General features: G+C 41.4%; 1 pseudogene; it reads right to left on the reverse strand.

The window, feature by feature from the left end:
- Positions 1-229: 229 nt before the first annotated feature.
- Positions 230-9511, reverse strand: LOC147884366 (uncharacterized; annotated as a pseudogene).
- Positions 9512-18379: the final 8868 nt, after the last annotated feature.

Below are 18379 nucleotides of genomic sequence, written 5' to 3' on the forward strand. Positions count from 1 at the left end.
GCTCTTTTTGTCAATAGCTTTTGTGCATTGCCACCATTGTAGCCAATTAATTTGAGTAGCTCTTCTATTTTCCGAAGAGCTACATGTTGTCTTTCTTTGCCTTGCATTGTAAAAGCATAATGAATGTGACACTTGAGCAACGATCAAAGACACGCATGAATGCATGCAAAGTACAAAAGTGAACATTTTTTAGATTGAAAGGAATAATAGGATTCCATTTTGAGTCTTTTTAATTTGGTTTAGCAAGCATATTGACAGACATAACACCACCAACCCAATTGTCAATGTCACCATTTACTAGGTCATCTTCATCAACATGATTCTCTAGCATCCTCTTTTTGCTTGCCTTTGCTTTCCTGTCCTTAACCGTTCTCATGCAAAATGGACAAGGATTTAGACTGTTAGCACTGTGTCGACAACTAAGCATGCATTTTATTGTCTTCAGTTCACCTCCCAAATGCCAATCGACTATATAAGAGCCCTTACCCTCTACTTCTAATTTTGTTTTAGCAATTTGTGCTTTCATAACATTGGTAGTCCATGGTATCCTATCAACACCCAAGCTAGCACCTCATATGTCTCCTTTGGTACCTCAAATGCCCCAAGCCACCATATCTCCCTTTAAGATTGAACACTAAAAGAGGGAAATTTTATTTCAGACTGTAAAGTGAACACTTTGCATATATCATTGCCTCATTCATAAGTGATACTCATTCTCTCTAATCTTTTTCCTTTCACAATCTGACACTCATCCAATTTTATCACAAAACAACCCATGTCACCTTGCGTGGAAAACAGAAGTACGTAATTCTTGTTGCTCTAAAAAAATTTCTAGTTGCATTCTAGTATACAACTTCATAATTCAAAAATTACTTACATTGTTTAGGCAGTACATAAAATAAGATCATAGCCTTTTGAACCTATTTTAGATCAACAAATATATTGTTGAACTTGTTGTACAAATACATAATATTCCCATTTTTGCCTCGCTTTCTTCCCTAAGATTCAATGGTTAATGTATCATTGATGCATGTAGTGGGTCTCGGCAGTGACTCATGTGTCGTGGGGATGTTGAAGATATGCCGATGGAGCCTCCACTCCTAGCTACTCCTTGTGGGAGCAATGCATAGCACGAGTCGTCCGCAAGTGCCACTCAAGCAGCCTCCAGATTATTGCAATGTGTCTCCACACGAGAAAGGGGGAAGAGGAAGAGGAGAGAGGAGAGGGAAGAAGGGAAGGAGAGGGAGAAGGGAAGAGGAAGAAGAAGGGAAGAGGAGAGTGAAGGGGGATGGAGTGGCACACACAAGGGCACTACAATGGAAACAAGAGAACACCCAAAACACTCTCTTGGAAGAGAAGAGGGAGCTTGTATTCAAACTTGTGCAAACAACAATGAAGACCAAAGTCAACCATTTGGCCTTTTATACAAGTCACCTTTTGAAGGGAGGGCCAATCCTTTTCCTTTTCGGCACTCTTCCTCTCTTTACAACCAAAGGCTCTTAGGCCCATAGGGTGCCAAGGCATATTACTATTCTTTCCATCTCTCCCTACTACTGGCAGAAATAGCACTTGTGTGAACCATATTAAAGCGTAACCTATGCCTCGAATCCTTGAATCCTTGGACTTTGGGGTGGACTTTGGATATTTGGGGATCAAACTCCTTGAGTTTGAGCTATACTCCTTCTGTGTGCACATTGCTTATAATCACTAGCCTTGGGGTATTTGGGGGTCAAGCTCCTTGAGCTTGTCCGTTGAAGTAGATCATGCAGCTTGGGCACCTTTAATCACTAATTACCCTACATTCAACGATTGTACTCTATGTAAGTTGGGCTTTCCTACTGCTAATTTGTCCTTGGGAGCCACACTAGAGGAGGTTGGTGGTGAGGACTTTCTGTACGATGGCATAGCGATCCAACAGTCATGACATGAGATGAGTGAGGTACGGGCAGTACTTTCAAAAATGGGTGGCATGCATATCCTCATACATGCGGAGGTGATGTCCATGGAGATTGCAGATGTGGAGTTAGAGGTGGAGGTCTTGGAATTGTGTCGGACCGATGTCGGGATTATAATAGCTTGTGTGGCCAATAAATCGTTGGACTCCCTTGGCATTGGCAGAGGGTGGTAACTCCAAGATGAGTTTGATTTTATTATGGTTCGTAGAGATTCCATTCTGGGACACTATGTGGCCTAGGATGACACCATGTTTGACCCAAAACTGGCACTTAAGGGGGTTGAGGGACATGCGGTATAAGAGTCATTTTTTGAGGACGAGCCTGAGGTACTTCAGGTGGTCATCCCACCTCGAGTTTACGTAGATGTCATCCAAGAAGACTTCCACAAAGTCCCTCAGATATTCCTTGAATACCATAATCATCATACATTGGAAGGTGGTAGGGGCATTGGTTAATCCGAATATCATTACCCTAGCTACATATACACCCCATTCAATTGTGAATCCGATCAACACTTGGTTGTAACCTAAAAATCCGTCTAGAAAGCTATATGCTTCCCTTCTAGCTACCCTTTCTAGAACATGTTCCATGAATGGCAAGGGGTAGTGGTCGTCTCATGGCAGCATTAACTTTTTTCAAATCCATGCATACTCTAATTTTTCCATTTTTCTTTAGGAATATCACAATGGGTGATACCCAGTCCGTATGCTCAATCTCATAGATGAATCCTGCATCTATGAGTTTTTGGATTTCTTCCCTCACTATTAGTGCGTATTTAGGGTTCATAGGGTAGGGGCATTGCCGTATCGGCCTGGCATCATCCAGCATGGGGATTGTGTGCTGCACTTCTGCGGTAGGGACCCCTTTCATGTTAGTGTACTTCCAAGCCATGCAATCCTTGTATTCCTATAGGAGAGCTATTAAGGCATTCTCCTCATTGGGGGTGAGGTCATCGATGACAAATATGGGTTGTGGATCCTGCCCTTTCGGGGCTAGGTTTACCTCTTTGACTGGGGCCAGCCCATCATACCCTTGAGAAACTGTCCTCCCAAGACCTTTTGGCTATTGGTATAAGATCTTACGATCCTGAATAGTATAGGTCTTGTACTCCCAATAGTCAAGCTTTTAGAGAAGAACTTGAAGCTTCATTTCTCGTAACACTGGAGTAGCTTCATTTTCTACCATTCAAATTCTGATTGCCTCCACATCAGCTTTAGGAGTTATGGCATTTACCTAGCCCAGTCGCTACGAGATAGCTTCATGTCAAGCACGAATCTCCAAATTCCGGGCTCGAAATGACCGAGTCCGAAGTAGTGGTACAGTAGTGGTATAGCATGTCATTGAGCTTTATGAGCTACAATATCCGCAACTTGTGCATGACTGGCATAATGATAACATCTACTTGTGGCACAAGGAACAAACCATGAGAGTGGACCTACACACCTACAAGGCCCACCCATTGTCAGAACACCTCTTTACCACAGAGTTCGACACCACCTCCTGAACCACCTCCGTAAAGCTATTCCAACCCTGTGACAAGGATGAGAAGGAGTTTGATGACTTCTAGTACTCTCCTCGAGCTAGAATTCTCGCAGAATTGGACGCACATCTTAGCCAATATAGATGTCTAAGAAAGAGTAGGGTTTCAGATCACCACCCCAGAGCTCGAGGGTTTGACCTCGGTGGTTCCCCTAAGAATGTTTACCATACTCAAACCCTGAGACGTAAGCAAGGGAACCATGAGGGTAAAATCAGATCTTTATTGGCTGTCCTACGTAGGTGCCACAGCTACTCACCACGAGTTCTCCTCCAACTAGGGAAATAGGGTAAGTAGGGTAGCCACCCCCTAGACATTCGCAAGAAGGGCCTGCCTAGGATAGCTTCATATCCTGGCTATCGAGTGAAGTCCATGACCACGAACCTGATGGGATACGTGAATCCAAATACCTTAATGTTTATGCCAATCAGCACTCCCAGGGGCTCGGCAGTCCCCCGATCGGCTAACTTTACTACCAGATGGGTCTGCTCGAGTGTGGGTTTTTTCCATTTCTCCCAACATTCCTTGGTGTAGACACTCACTCCTGCTACCCCATCTAGGATGGCTTCCACCTTTTGGTTTTGATAGACTATGGGGATAGAGGCGTTCGTGCCATCACCCTCGTAGTACTGGCCTAGCTTGTTGATGGGAACCTTAGGTAGGTTTTGCCCCTTTTCTAACCTTGATTGGTTGGACTTAGGGCTGGCATGGTTTGGAGGTAACAATGGTCTGTTCATCCAATTAGACAGATCACGCCATAGGATGGGATTTCCTCTTAGCAGGGAAGCAATCAGCATTTTCACCTCTGTCGATAGGAAAGCAGCCAACCTAGCACTGTTGCAAGGCTCTGGTGCAGCTTCTTCCTTCATAGACATGTCCTCGAAGATGTACATGTCTCCTTCCTCTTGGAGGTTATGCAACATTGGGTCATCCTAGAACAACTTCTACATCAGATCTGGAGCTTCTGACTACTCAAAGCTGAGGTGTTCATCTTCCTCCACCCTTTCTGGCACCTTGATCGATTTTGCCCCTCAGTGGCCCATCAGGTGGGCTGGATGAATCGTATTTGACCCCCTACTGCCCTTTAGTTGATGCTCAAACTTCTCTTGGAAATCTTGTACCAAGTTCTAGGCATCCTTTATGTATTGCTTTTCTAAGACCAGGTCGCGAGATAGGTCTCCTTATAGGTGGGTGAGGGTGCCAGGCCTTGGGCCTACACTGGTTTGTTCACCTCTGGGATCAGGGGTACCTCAAGGTCACCCTAGGTGGAAGACTATTCGAAAGCAGAGGAGGTGGCAAGAGTAGATGTCTCCTCATCAAAGCCATCCTAGATGAGCACTTGGTCAAAGCCGTCATCTACTCGAATGGCCTTCTTGGATCGGGTTAGAGGATGTGGGTGAATCTCAGAGCTAGGCAACGGGGATCCCTTACCCTTCCTTTTGAGCTTCCTTATTGCCTTGCCTAATGCCTTTGCTTGCATCCTCGTAATGACTTGTAGTGGCACTACGGCCACATGACCCTATTCGATGCTAAGCAAATTGAGGCTGGTGCTCTTTGGCGGAATGATGGGGGTGGTTGGTCTCCTCATGGAATAATCCTAGTATAGATGCTCCATTCCGCATCTCGCATACAACGGGATGGGGTTGGTCATGGTTGGGGCAGTGGGAGTATGATCCCTGTATGGACAGTCCTTCAAGAAGTGTGGGCCCTGGCATTTGAAATAGGACACTGGAGGGTTTGAAGTACCTCAGTAGGGGCATTCACTTGCTCTATGGGGACCCTCGTAGGTGTAACATTGGAGTAGGGTCTCTAGGCAATTGAGTCTATATCTCTTACCCTTGCATTTATGAGGGCAGTCTGGAATACGAGAATTTGTTGATCCTCTGGCGGAAGGTAGTGGATTAGGGTACCACTTCCAGGGGTAGTAATCATGAGGTCTGTGATTAGGATCCATCTCCTCCCAGTTGTTAGGCAATTCTTCAACCAACACTTGATTGACTAGGGCTATATGAGGTAGCAAGGGCTGCAGACCTAATATGAGTGGTGGTAGCAGAGCTGGCTGAGTCTTGTACTGGCTAGAGCTAGCCACGAGACCACCTTGAGAGATTTGGGGGTTAGGTGGGGCCGTTAGTGCTAATGGGGGTTTCATTTGATACATGGATTGGGGAAGGGTCCTCGAAAATTGACATTGGGAGGTATCATGATTTCCCCACCTATGGCAGTGAGCGTAGTAGAGTGTTGGCCTTGCCCTTAGGCACGAGCACTCATTGGAGGGGTGGTTGCCATTGCATACCCCACACCAGACATTGTCTCTCTGTGGAAACAAGTGGGGGTTGCTCGATACCTCCTTGGAGGTTCCTGTCCTCCATTGCTGGCCTAGTTGATCCAACAGATTGGAGGCTAGCTCACTCATATCCAAGCCCTTAGGTTCGTTAGCCTCATTCTTGATTGACTCTACACTCAGCTGCATAGATTAAAGGAGGTAGGGTTCATCACCGTGAGGTGGTCATGCAGCTTCGGGTCTACCAATCTGATAAGGAAGTGAGGCAACAATCATTTGTCACTCATCCGTTCATATGGCTCACAGCGAGCATTTAGGTGCTTGATCCTAGCAATGTAATCCCTCAAGGATTCCTTGTAGTTCTATTTTACCCCATACAATTGGTTGATCGGGCTCCATTTATGGCTGCTGGGGACAAACCCCACAATAAAAGCCTTTCTCATCTCCCAGTTGATCTTTTCTTCTGGGGTGAGAGCCCTATACCATTGGCCTACCTTGCCATCCAGGCTGAGGCTAAATGCATTGGCCATCTCTAGGTCTCCAAGTGCACCAAAGGCTTCACACATCTATTCAAACCATTCCACATGGGAGACCAGGTCTCCTTCTCCTAGGAACTTGGTCATTAGCTTGGAGATGGCTATGGGATGGCTTCTCTAGGGATTTGCCATCCCTATAGGAAACACTGGGGCAAGTGGAGGCGGTGTTGCCCCCCTTCCTAGGGCATTCACCAAAATACACATTGCCTCATCAGTCAACACCGTTTGAGTGGCTAGCGGAGGTGGTGTTGCTGTGGGCCTAACGGGACACAGGGCTCTGGCCTAGGTTGTGGTCCCCACATAGTTGCTAGTACTGGCATTGGAATGAAGGTATCAAGGTCTGCATTCATTGGTGCAACCAATATAGATGGGAAGGGATGGTCACCAGGAGGCGGTGGGTCCTACAGCATGGTAACGTTGGTTCCATGCAACAGGCAATAGGGTGGAAACTGGCCCCATAGTTGGCGAAGGCTGGTGGCGCCGGTGCTGTTAGAGGTTCATAAGGCACTTCTTCTTGGAAGTTCCTAGTATCCCCTCGGCTTGGGTCTTGCCTTTGGAATTCCCTCATCAATGGATCTTCATCATCCATGTTTTCCCACTGGGGAGTTTTGACATAGGTAGAGGTCTTAGATCGGTGAAAGTGGTTTTTGTCCCGATCTATGGTTCAGGAGCTGCGGCCTTCCCTCCCTGCAGACATGTTGACAAAGGGGTTCTCCATGTCTGTCAACTCTATTCGGCCTAAGCGGCCGAACATGTTGGAGAACGTACCTCTAAGCCTAGATAAGCCTGGATGCAACCGAAGGTGCAAGAGAGTTGGGAGAGGCTACATTTGTGAATGGAGCTTCCGATGCCCTTGGACCCGAGGGGTCTTGCATTACTTCTTTCAGACTCTCTGTTTCGTCAGAACTAGATAGAGTTTTTGGTCGGGGACCTACTAATGAGTGGAGGCTCGGGATCGAGCTTCTGAATTCCCAGCTAGGACAGAGGGTGGGCTGAGCATAGCTCGAAGCGCTTTCTTCTTACATGGGATCCTTTGGCAAAATCCTTTCGGACCTCAACTCAAGCTGAACTGAGGTTTAGGAATTTTCTTTTAATTCTTTGGCTACCCCAGAGGTATCACGCCGATCAGTGGGATAGCTCTATGGCGACAGTTAGTGGGATCCGGTATCACACCGAGCAGTGGGATACGAGTTTAGCAGTGAGCAGCAACGTAAGTGTATAGCGACAACAGCGGCGGAGTAAGAATAAGCACGGGCGGTGGGATAGATGTATCACGACAATCGGTGGGATAGATCTTGCCATGTGGTCAGCGAGAACAACCGCAAGTGCTATCCTTGTGAGGACGTAGGGATATAGTTAAGGCAGTGGGTGGTGGGATAGGGAATCGGTGGGATCTTACCAACACGTCGGTCGACGGTATAGTTATCACGATGGGTGTGGGGATCGAAATGGTAACAATCGATAGAATAAGCATATTGTGATGACGGCAGAGTAAGAATAACCACGGGCAGTGGGATAGATGTATCACAATAATCGGTGGGATAGATCTTGCCACGTGGTCAATGGGAATAGCCACAAGTGCTATTCTTGTGGGCGTAGGGATACGGTTAAGACACCAGGCGATGGGATAGGGAATCAGTGGGATCTTACCAACACGTCGATCGGTGGTATAGTTATCATAATGGGCATGGGGATCGAAATGGTTACAATTGGTGGAATAAGTGTATTACGTCGACGACGAAGTAAGCATATAACATCGGGCGACAGGATAAAAATAGTGACAATCGATCGACTAAAAATAGCGACGGGTGATGTGATGGGCGTAACACGACGAGCAGAGGGATACGAATATGACCACGGGCATGGGGGTGGGTCCACCACACCGACAGTGAAGTAGCATGATAGCAACGATCAACGAGATAGCCCTAAAGCCACGGGTCAACGGTTTTCAAATCGACGGGATAGTAACTTTGACATGCATTAAATCAGGGCAACGGGTTAGGCCGTGGTCAGAAGTTAGGTCAGCGGGATAGCTCTATGGCACCGGGTCAACATGGTTTGACCGGCAGGATATTTGGTTGGTGGGATAGGTCTATGGCACTGATCGATGGGATAGGAAAACACAGTGTCGCCAACTGATTTTTGATGATTTCTGAAGATTTAAAAGGTTCTGTTCCTGTTTTTTTGTGATGGGGGGATGCTAAACTACCTAATCTACCTACTCAATGAAAGAAACTTGAAAACAAAACACTTTTTGAAAGTCAAAATGCAAAATTTCATAAAGGGTGAGTTCTAAGACACAAAACTACTTCAAGATTTGGCAAGAATCCTCATTTTTGTTGTTTTTTGAGGTGTTTGGCCTCACACACACCTTAGCAATCAAACCCACTAAGTTTCTATCAACTTGAAACACTAAAAACCATCAAAGACAATCTTCAAATGCTCTCAAATGGCTTTCCCACAAGAAAAAACAATTTTCCGTCCTCACTCTCACTTTCCTCCTCTCTTTTCTTGCACAAGCTCCAAGTTAAGCTTGAAGACTTGTGCAATGGGAATATATTGAAGGAAGACAAGTGCAAATGCAAAAGCATACCTTTTATCCCCGACAACGGCACCAAAAATGTAGTGCATCTCAACGGTGACTCACGTGTCATGGGGATGTTGAAGATATGCTGATGGAGCCTCCACTCCTAGCTACTCTTTGTGGGAGCAATGCATAGCACAAGTTGTCCACAAGTGTCACCACCACTCAAGCGGCCTCTGAATTGTCTAGTAGAGAGCATGATATACTTTGGTGCTTATACCCACTTCATCACATGCATTCTGAACCTGCTCAATGCTTAGAAGATTAGTAATGTCATTTAGTATCTCATCTATGAGTACATGTCATATTTTCTTGCAATGTGGGTCTCGAATGATGGAAAGAATGTCACGCTTCCTCACACAAGTACACAATAACTCCCCAAAATCTTTAGGACCCAGATTATCACCACATGCTTCTCTCAAAAATTTTCTATCACAAAAAATGAAGATTAGTTACAACAATCAATAACAATTTAATCAAAATATACCGTAGCTTTTTATAGCAACCAAACCTTATTGCATGGACTCTTCCTTTGCAAGCACCACCACCAGCTGCGAGTTTCTGAATGTTACTGATTGGCCTTTTCCGCTTTCTTGCTTCTAAGGGGGTGCACTTCATGATTGGCCTTTTCCGCTCTCTTGCTCCTAAGGGGGTGCACTTCATTTGAGAGATTGTGTCCCATAGTTTCACAACATATGCCTCTTTCTCCTTGTCTCATTTCTCTAACTCCAAGATATTGTTTTGTGTAGCTTGTAGTGATTGTTGCATACCACTGAAATTACATTGTAAGCTTTATATGTGTGCATGGAGAAATTAGACTATACTTGCATTACTTACACTTAGTCTTTTATAGTACCCGAGAAGGCCACATTGTCACCCTCTCTAACAAACTGAATAAATGATGGGACATTAGTAAAGGGAGGAGGACAAGTTGAGGAGGGATCCTTCCCATCAACCCAAAGATCCACATTAGTCCAACACTATTGCCTTCATGCGTGCTTCTCTTGTGAACTCAAGCGTTCATTTTTTATTAGTGCATATTCGTTCAATATGCAAACGTGCAAGTCCACCTTCTGCGCTCTTGTTGAGTCAATAATGTTTGTTACTTCTCTGAGTGCCATTCAAAAAAGAGAGGAGGAGGAGAGGAGACTATTTTGATGGTTTAGGAGTACAAGTGATACAATGTCGTATTCATAATGGGAGATGCAAGCATGGTGAATAGAGAGAACTTGAGAGAAAATGAAAGAGATAATCTTGATGCACTATCTTCTTGTATTTGCAATGGGAGAGGCGAGCATGGTGAGTAGAGAGATATTGAGAGTGTGAGATTACTTAATAACAGGCTGTATTTGCTTGATGGGAGAGGCAAGATTAGTAAACAAAATACATCTTGATAGTGGGAGAGAGAATCTTGATGCACAATCTTCTTGTATTTGTAATGGAAGAGGAAAGCTTGGTGAATGGAGAGATGAGGGCATATTTTTTGAGAAATTTTAATGAAATCGAAACAATGGCAGGAATTTTGCAATGGGAGAGAAGAGCTTGGTGAGCAAAGAGGAGATCTTGAGAGAAAATTGGAGATAGCGAATCTTTGTATATTTCAAGAATGTTAATGCTCATCGTGGTTTTAATAGCAAGAAAGAGAATACTAGGAAGAAATTTGAGCTCTGAAGCTGTGGGGACCCCCTCCTTTAAAGCCCATAGGTGGGCCTCTTTATGAGCTTTGTTAGACTAATCCTATGATAATTAGTCTTAATCCCATGAAATTATGGATCCTTACAAGGCCCTCTTTATGCTTAAATGGTTCCTAATGTGCCCATGCATACATCGGTATATGTAGCCCATAAGCTTTTGTACAACAACCTAAAGACATTCTCTGTCCTATAGCCATTGCTCCATCTTGTTGCTCTTCCATAGCCATGTCTTGTGAAAACATATAACAAATTGATTGCACTCAATGGCACAAGAAGATATCCATAATCCAATGGCTCCTTAGAGGATAAGTGGACCTTCACATTCTATAGACCTATAGGAATAGATGTAGTCCAAATTCAAGTCCATGGTCAGCAAAATCCACAGGAGCGAATCAAACCAACATGACCTACCCACTAGATATACAGATGAAACCAAGACTCCACACGAGTCCAAAACCAACCCACCACTAATTGCATAGATGCTAAATTGCATCAATTTGAACGTTTTTTTTTCCAAAAAAAATGCTCAAACACGCATTTTTAATGATTTCTAACATTTCAAATGTTTTTTGCTATTTTATTCGTACGAATAACCCAGTTTATTTGTACGAATAAACATAGTATAAACTTACAGCCACTACCATTTTTGGTATTCGTACGAATACATATACTTGTCTTCCTTGCCACCTCAGCCACTTGCTTGCCAACCCTGCTACCTCATGCTTGCTTGCGATACCTACCAGCTCTCTTCATAGGTACCTTACTTCACCCTTGCTTGTGTTGCAGTCTTTTGTTAGTAATTAATGTTTATTTTGTCTTGTTTTGTTTAGGACTAGTACTCATGTCTCTTAGGAGAGTTGTATGCTACAGTCTTTTTAAATTATTTAATATTTGTTTTGTATTGTATTTTAGTGTGTAGATAGGTTGGCACTCATCTGTCTTGTGAGAGTTGTGTGCTGCATTCTATTTTTGTCGTGTGTTGTAGTTTCAATTTTAATATAAATAATTATTTTTTACCTGAGGCTGGCACTCATCTCTCTTAAGAGAGTTGTGTGTTGCAGTCTCAATTTGTATAAAAATGTTTGTTTGTAGGAACTCTTGGGCTATTGGCACTCATCTCTCTTAAGAGAGTTGTGTGTTGCAGTCCAAGCTTAGTGATGTTTTCATAGATGCTTATTCTGGCACTCATCTCTCCCTTGAGAGTTGTGTATTATAGTATAAGTTTAGAGATGTTTTCAAGCACACTTAATCTGGCACTCAACTGTCCCTTGATAGTTGTGTGTTGCAGTCTAAGTTAGATATCATGCGGTGTTCTCTTAGACACTTAGTCTGGCACTCAACTATCCTTTGATAGTTGTGTGTTGTAGTCTAAGTTAGATATCATGTGATGTACTCTGACACTTAGTCTGACACTCAACTATCCCTTGATAGTTGTGTGTTGCAGTCTAAGTTAGATATCATGTGATGTGCTCTTAGACACTTAGTCTAGCACTCAACTGTCCCTTGATAATTGTGTGTTGCAGTTGAAGCCTAGTGTTGGATGGTGAAGTCCATGGTTAGGGTTATACCTAGGCCAAATATACCATTTGTTGCTTTTCCCTAGGTGCAAAGCGTATGAATTATTTAACCTGTCGTAGTGCTTTTGACATCTTCCAATACACTTTACCCATAACAAAGGCATCAGCATTGACCATCCTCAATACTATCACAAATGGCTCCACACCTTCTTTTATTCTTTCTACATTTCTCAAAAATAGAGATGATTGTACAAGATGCACACATTTATTGCTTGGTATTGCATATTGCGTCTTTTTCTCAAGCCAATTTGTCCATCGTCTATCAGCAATAGTCTTGACTAAAGCTTGATGCACTTCCAACAATCTAGCACCCATGTCAGAGTGGGATACTTTGCCATGACCATCTCACCCATGTTCTTGTAATTCAATGGATTATCTATTACTAATGCAATAACATTTTCACTACCACCAACTTTACAAATTGCTCTTTCGTATATTTTTACAATATATGCTGAAGTTTTTTCTTTTAGAGACGTATCAATACTCTCCAAAAACATAGTTCCCTTGGGAGTAATGCACATTACATTTATCAAGGGTCTAGCCTGCTTGTTAGTCCATCCATCAAAAGCAAGAGTGCACCCATGTGTAGGAATAAAATCCAATATCTTATTTTTCAAGCAGTCTGCCACAGTTTGTTTGACGCTATCAAGATGATCTGTATGCATTTTATTATAATAAATCTTGGTCTAGCACATGATTTCAAGGCATTACAAAACGTCTCATCTCTCATGACATTGAATGGTATGCCATTTTTAACAAATGCTTATGTCCATCTTAAGTGCTCTTCATGCACTTGTTGTGCCAAAGAAATCCATCCTCCATAGAAGATTGTTTTCCCTTTTTTCTCTTCTTTACCTAACAGGAATTAGTCACATCAAAACTCACCCGCGACCCGCTTGCTAGCAAATATACATCAACTTCATGTATGGATACACCCCTTACATTTATTAGTGCTTCTCCTTCAATCGTCTCATCAACCTCAGCGCTCACATCTTGTTGACTTGGACAATTCCTTATTAGGGACGAATTAACCACTTTCTTCACTTTCTCTAAATATGATTTGCATAACGGAAGAACATCAGATGGAGTGCAAGAGCAAGCTCCAACGTCACTGCCTATTCCGAGAAAATGTTGCTCGATGTGAGTAGAACCGCTCATGAACTTGTGTCCACAATATTTACACTGCACGAAAGAGATCGAGGCATGTATTTTTCATATCTCCATCACATATATCCAAATCTTTCCACGTACCATGCTTTTGAAGTTGCAAAAAAACAAAATGCAAAAAAGTTAATTTGAGTATGCAATAGAAACATACTGCAATACACATTTTGTCAAAAACGACATATATCCTTTAAAAAACACTTCCAAGAATGCAATATATTAATTGTCATTCATTCATGTTCTATTGAAAGAATATGAAATATTCATTCAAAATAAAGTGTAAGAATGAGTAATGAAAATTAAGAGACATGGATTCGTTTCTATTGAAAGAATACACTCAAACTATAAAGCATTCATTCACATTCTACTGAAAGAATATTAAATATTCATTCAAAAGTAAGTGTAAGAATGAGTAATGAAAATTGAAAGACATGGATTCATCTCTAATGAAAGAACACTCAAATTGTAAATCATTCATTCACATTCTATTGAAAGAATATTAAATATTCATTCACAAGAAAGTGTAAGAATGAGTAATAAAAATTGAGAGACATTGATTCATTTCTATTGAAAGAATATACTCAAAATGAAAATCATTCATTAACATTCTATTGAAAGAATATTGCATATTCATTCAAAAGAAAGTGGAAGAATGAGTAATAAAAAGAGACATGGATTCATTTTTATTCAAAGAATACACTCAAATTGAAAATCATTCATTCACATTCTATTGAAAGAATACTAAATATTCATTCAAAAGAAAGTGTAAGAATGAGACAAGTCTTCTAATAACCTCTAAAACTTTAAATTCATACACCTTTAAAACTCTTTGTATTCTTTCACATTCTATTGAAAAAATATTAAATATTCATTCAAAGAAAGTGTGAGAGTACAAACACATAATAAAATCATATTTCTCACAAGAGATCTAAGGAACTCAACAAGGAGATCCTAGAACTCCCACAAACAAATTTCATAATTTCATAGACACAAAAGCAAGCACATTTCTCACAAGAGATCTAAGGAACTCAACAAGGAGATCCTAGAACTCCCACGTACAAAAATCTTATCACAAGAGATCTAAGGAACTCAACAAGGAGATCCTAGAACTCCCACAAACAAATTTCATAGACACAAAAACAAGCACATTTTTCACAAGAGATATAAGGAACTCAACAAGGAGATCCTAAAACTCCCACAAATAAATTTATCTCACAAGAGATCTAAGGAACTCAACAAGGAGATCCTATAACTCCCACAAACACATTTCATAGACATAAAAACACCAAGAGAACATTTCTCACAAGAGATCTAAGGAACTCAACAAAGAGATCCTAGAACTCCCACAAACAAATTTCAGACACAAAAACACCTAAGACACTTTTCTCACAAGAGATCTAAGGAACTCAATAAAGAGAACCTAGAACTCCCACAAACAAAGAAACAAAGACCAAAACCAAAAATCTCACAAGAGATCTCGGGAACTCAAAATGAGATCCTAAAGCTCCCTAACACAAAATCCATCTTATTTCAGCCCTTCTAGATTGCTTTCACAACCTTGAAGGACCTTTCTTCTTCTTTTCCTTGTTTGATCTCTTATGCTCAATTGGGAAACCAAGCATGAGATAAGAGACTCTGGCAAATAGTGACCTTATATACAAAAACGTAGCCACATATTCGTCCTAATACAGGCTTATTTGTGCGAATACGTTATTCGTATGAATAGGTATTCGTACGAATAAAATCTATTCATACAAATATATAGGAATGATGTGTCGATTTATGTAAAAAACGTAACATGTCACCGCATTTTAACCTAATTTTTTCTTTCATTCGAATCATTCGAGCAATTTTCCCGCATTTTTCGAATCACGAATTCGAATTTTTCTACTTAGCATAGATGAAGTATCCAATGAACAGAGATGCCTCATATGCAAAATGCATTGACCATCGAGTGTGCCCAAAGATAAAGCTCATCCATCACAATAGGGCTACTCTGTCATGTAATAGTGACTTCCAACTCTGCTTTGTTCCTTTTCAATCTGTAGCAGAAAGTCTAAAACCAAAGGGGTACACATTACTTGTGTTAAACAAAAATGAATCCATGCATCATCGCACACATGACATATGAATGCATTCACAATCATTATGCTCATCAAGATGTTTTACCCACTCTAATATTGTAAGGGTTACTCATAAGCATTATGGCCCTAGCATCCCCATGGCATCTTGCAAGACCCATGACTAGTAGGACATCATGAGCATGTGGGAGCACTCAATGCATACAAACATACATCCACATTGTACAATTAGATATGTAACCCTTGATGCTTTACCCACTCGTCGTATCACACCTAGTGGTACACCATCAACAAAGTAAACCAAATCCAACCATATGGCATTGCCCTTTTCAAACCATTAGTGGGAGTAATCCATTATTAGTCAATCCCTTCAGATAGAGTATCAAAACTATGGGGATCAACATAAAACACTCACATTCATATTAGTAAAATGTCCAAAATACAAAAAGAGTCAAGAATATTCTCCAACAATTAATTCATTCCTATTTTACAATAGTTGGAGATAATATATTAGAACGTACTCCTCGAAGTTGCCAATGCCGTATATTGAGTCCATCAAATCATGCCAAAGATTCCATAATCCAAATCCGATAGAAAGTATGCCAACTCACCTGGCACCATCACAACCAAATGAAGGTTTGAACAATTCATTCAATATGTGGAATCCAAGCTTCAATGCCAGCACACAGTTGTTATCCTTGTCACTTTATCTAGATTAGCATCAATCAAATCTTGGCATTCTAATATTCCAAAATGAATTAGGAGCTGGCATTTAAAAATGTATTTCTTAGAGACAATCCAAGTAATAATTAGGAATCCCAAGTAAATCATACATTTCACAAACGTGCATTTCAAGGCCTTTTCCTGGCTATAGCAAAAACAACTTTTGGCTATTTTTTATAGCATCATAACGTTTGAAATAAATGTCAAACGGGTTTGCTTCCAAAAGAAAAGTTGTATCTTATTCATAGATCTACAACTTCTCAGTTGGACTCATACTACTCAAAGATTGAGAGATAATCAAGTTGCAAGATAGCTGTGCAGAAATTTTTGCAAATTCACGCGTTTTCTTGGTTGTAGCAAAAACAACTTTTGGCTACTCTGAAAGCACCATAACTTTTGTTATAGATCTCAAATGGGTTTTCTCCCGAGAGAAAAGTTGTAACTTATTTATATATCTAGAACTTCACAGTTGGTGGAGTTAGACTATAAATCCTCAAGGATTGAGAGATATCTAGGATGCAAACTAGCTGTCTAGAAATTTCTACAATTTTAGTTCTTTGGGAACTCGCATACAGTCCATCTTATCAATACTTAAAGCATTCTGATATTGACTGATAAGTATTGATAAATCAAATCTATATATACTAGTATAGATTTAGGTACCTCTTAACCATGTATTCCTTAAGGATGATTTCTTAAAAAGGCTATAAACACTAATATTGTGACTAACAAGAATATAAAAACATATATAAAACCCATCATCTGCTGACAGTCCATTTAACAAAGGCAACCCAACATGATCTTAAAAGCCACCTGATGAATTATGGGGCAAAATAATGTGGAGAAAATATGCAAAGGAGCTATTGACATGCAAAAATGTCAATCAAGTGCAACCAACCGATCACCCTTAGCAAGGTTTTTGGATAGAATCCAAAAATGCAAGCATTGAAGGGAATAGCCCTCTAGTGGTCATTATAGTTCATACTCAGGCTTGCCCAAGGTAATAGATAATAATTATGCTATCGGACGCTTGCAAGCCCTTGTACCTGCCCATAGGAGTCACCAAGCAATGGAAGAATATTATCAGAGTCTACCTAGGCTATATGATGCTCGCAATTCATGTGAAAGTCCTCAATTTGAAGATGGCACTTACTACTACGTAGAAATTTCTTCTAGCTTGAGATCCATCTGCATTTGATAAAGCATGCATCGTTTTAGCTAATTACATATGCCTCCTTCTCAAAGCCCAAATATAGCTGCCTAGATTGTACTATCAACTCGAATCTCTCTCTTGGCTAGCTTGGAGAGTGAAGACCCCTATTGGTAAGTTGTGGGAGAGAAGAGATCATCATGACAAGAGTTGAGAACACAAGAGAAGACCAAAATTGTGTTCGATTGATCATGAGAGAGAAGCCTCGCATTCCTAAAGAGGGTGTCCTAGATCATAGGCACCTCTCCTACATCAAAGGCAATTAGCCATACATCATAGGAACTTCCTAAATCTTTGGCACCTCCTCAAGAGGGTGCCTTATATTACATCACCACTTGTGTCATGGTCCTAGACACCTCATAGCACCCCCATAGCACTAAGTGTGCTATACTACACACACACACAAACATGTGACTGCTAGATGCACACATGCACCTTAGAGCAAGCCCTTGATCACAAATATCCCAACGTACCTTCCCTCAAGGGTTTGTCTCATGCTATGTCAAGGATACATCTAGTCACATGGTTTCACATGCCATCTCATGGTGGTCAAGGATAAATCTATGGCTAGGATCACATGTTGGCAAGGTGTCCAAGGGTCGAGGTTTACAAAAATTGGGATAGACCCCCCCTCCCCCAAAATGGTTATCTCCCTTTCATGTACAAGGATTAATCTTAGTCCTTTGTGTGGACCTAGTTTCTCATATCTGCAAGAGGTACCATGGAGGCAAACACAACACATAACCATAACATTCTTTTTGGAGTACTACTCCAAGTAGAGAACCTCAAAATTGACTACATGACCAAGTGATGATGAAAGCTCAAAGATGGACTTTAGAAGGCCCAATCTTTATCTTTATCTACCACAAAATTTGTTTCTTCATTTGTTGATGGAGTTCTTACTTCAACCATATTTGCCTTGCCTTTCTTCTTCTCATTACAAAACTTCTCAGCGTGATTGTTTTTTCCACAATAAGTGTAAGGATTGATCCTATAGCAATCTTGTTCAGGATGATTGGTCTTGCCACAGTGCTTAC

This window comes from Dipteris shenzhenensis, chromosome 27, assembly GCF_047967505.1.
Source record: "Dipteris shenzhenensis isolate YYH24624 ecotype China chromosome 27, Dip_SZ_1.0, whole genome shotgun sequence".
Lineage (NCBI taxonomy): Eukaryota > Viridiplantae > Streptophyta > Polypodiopsida > Gleicheniales > Dipteridaceae > Dipteris > Dipteris shenzhenensis.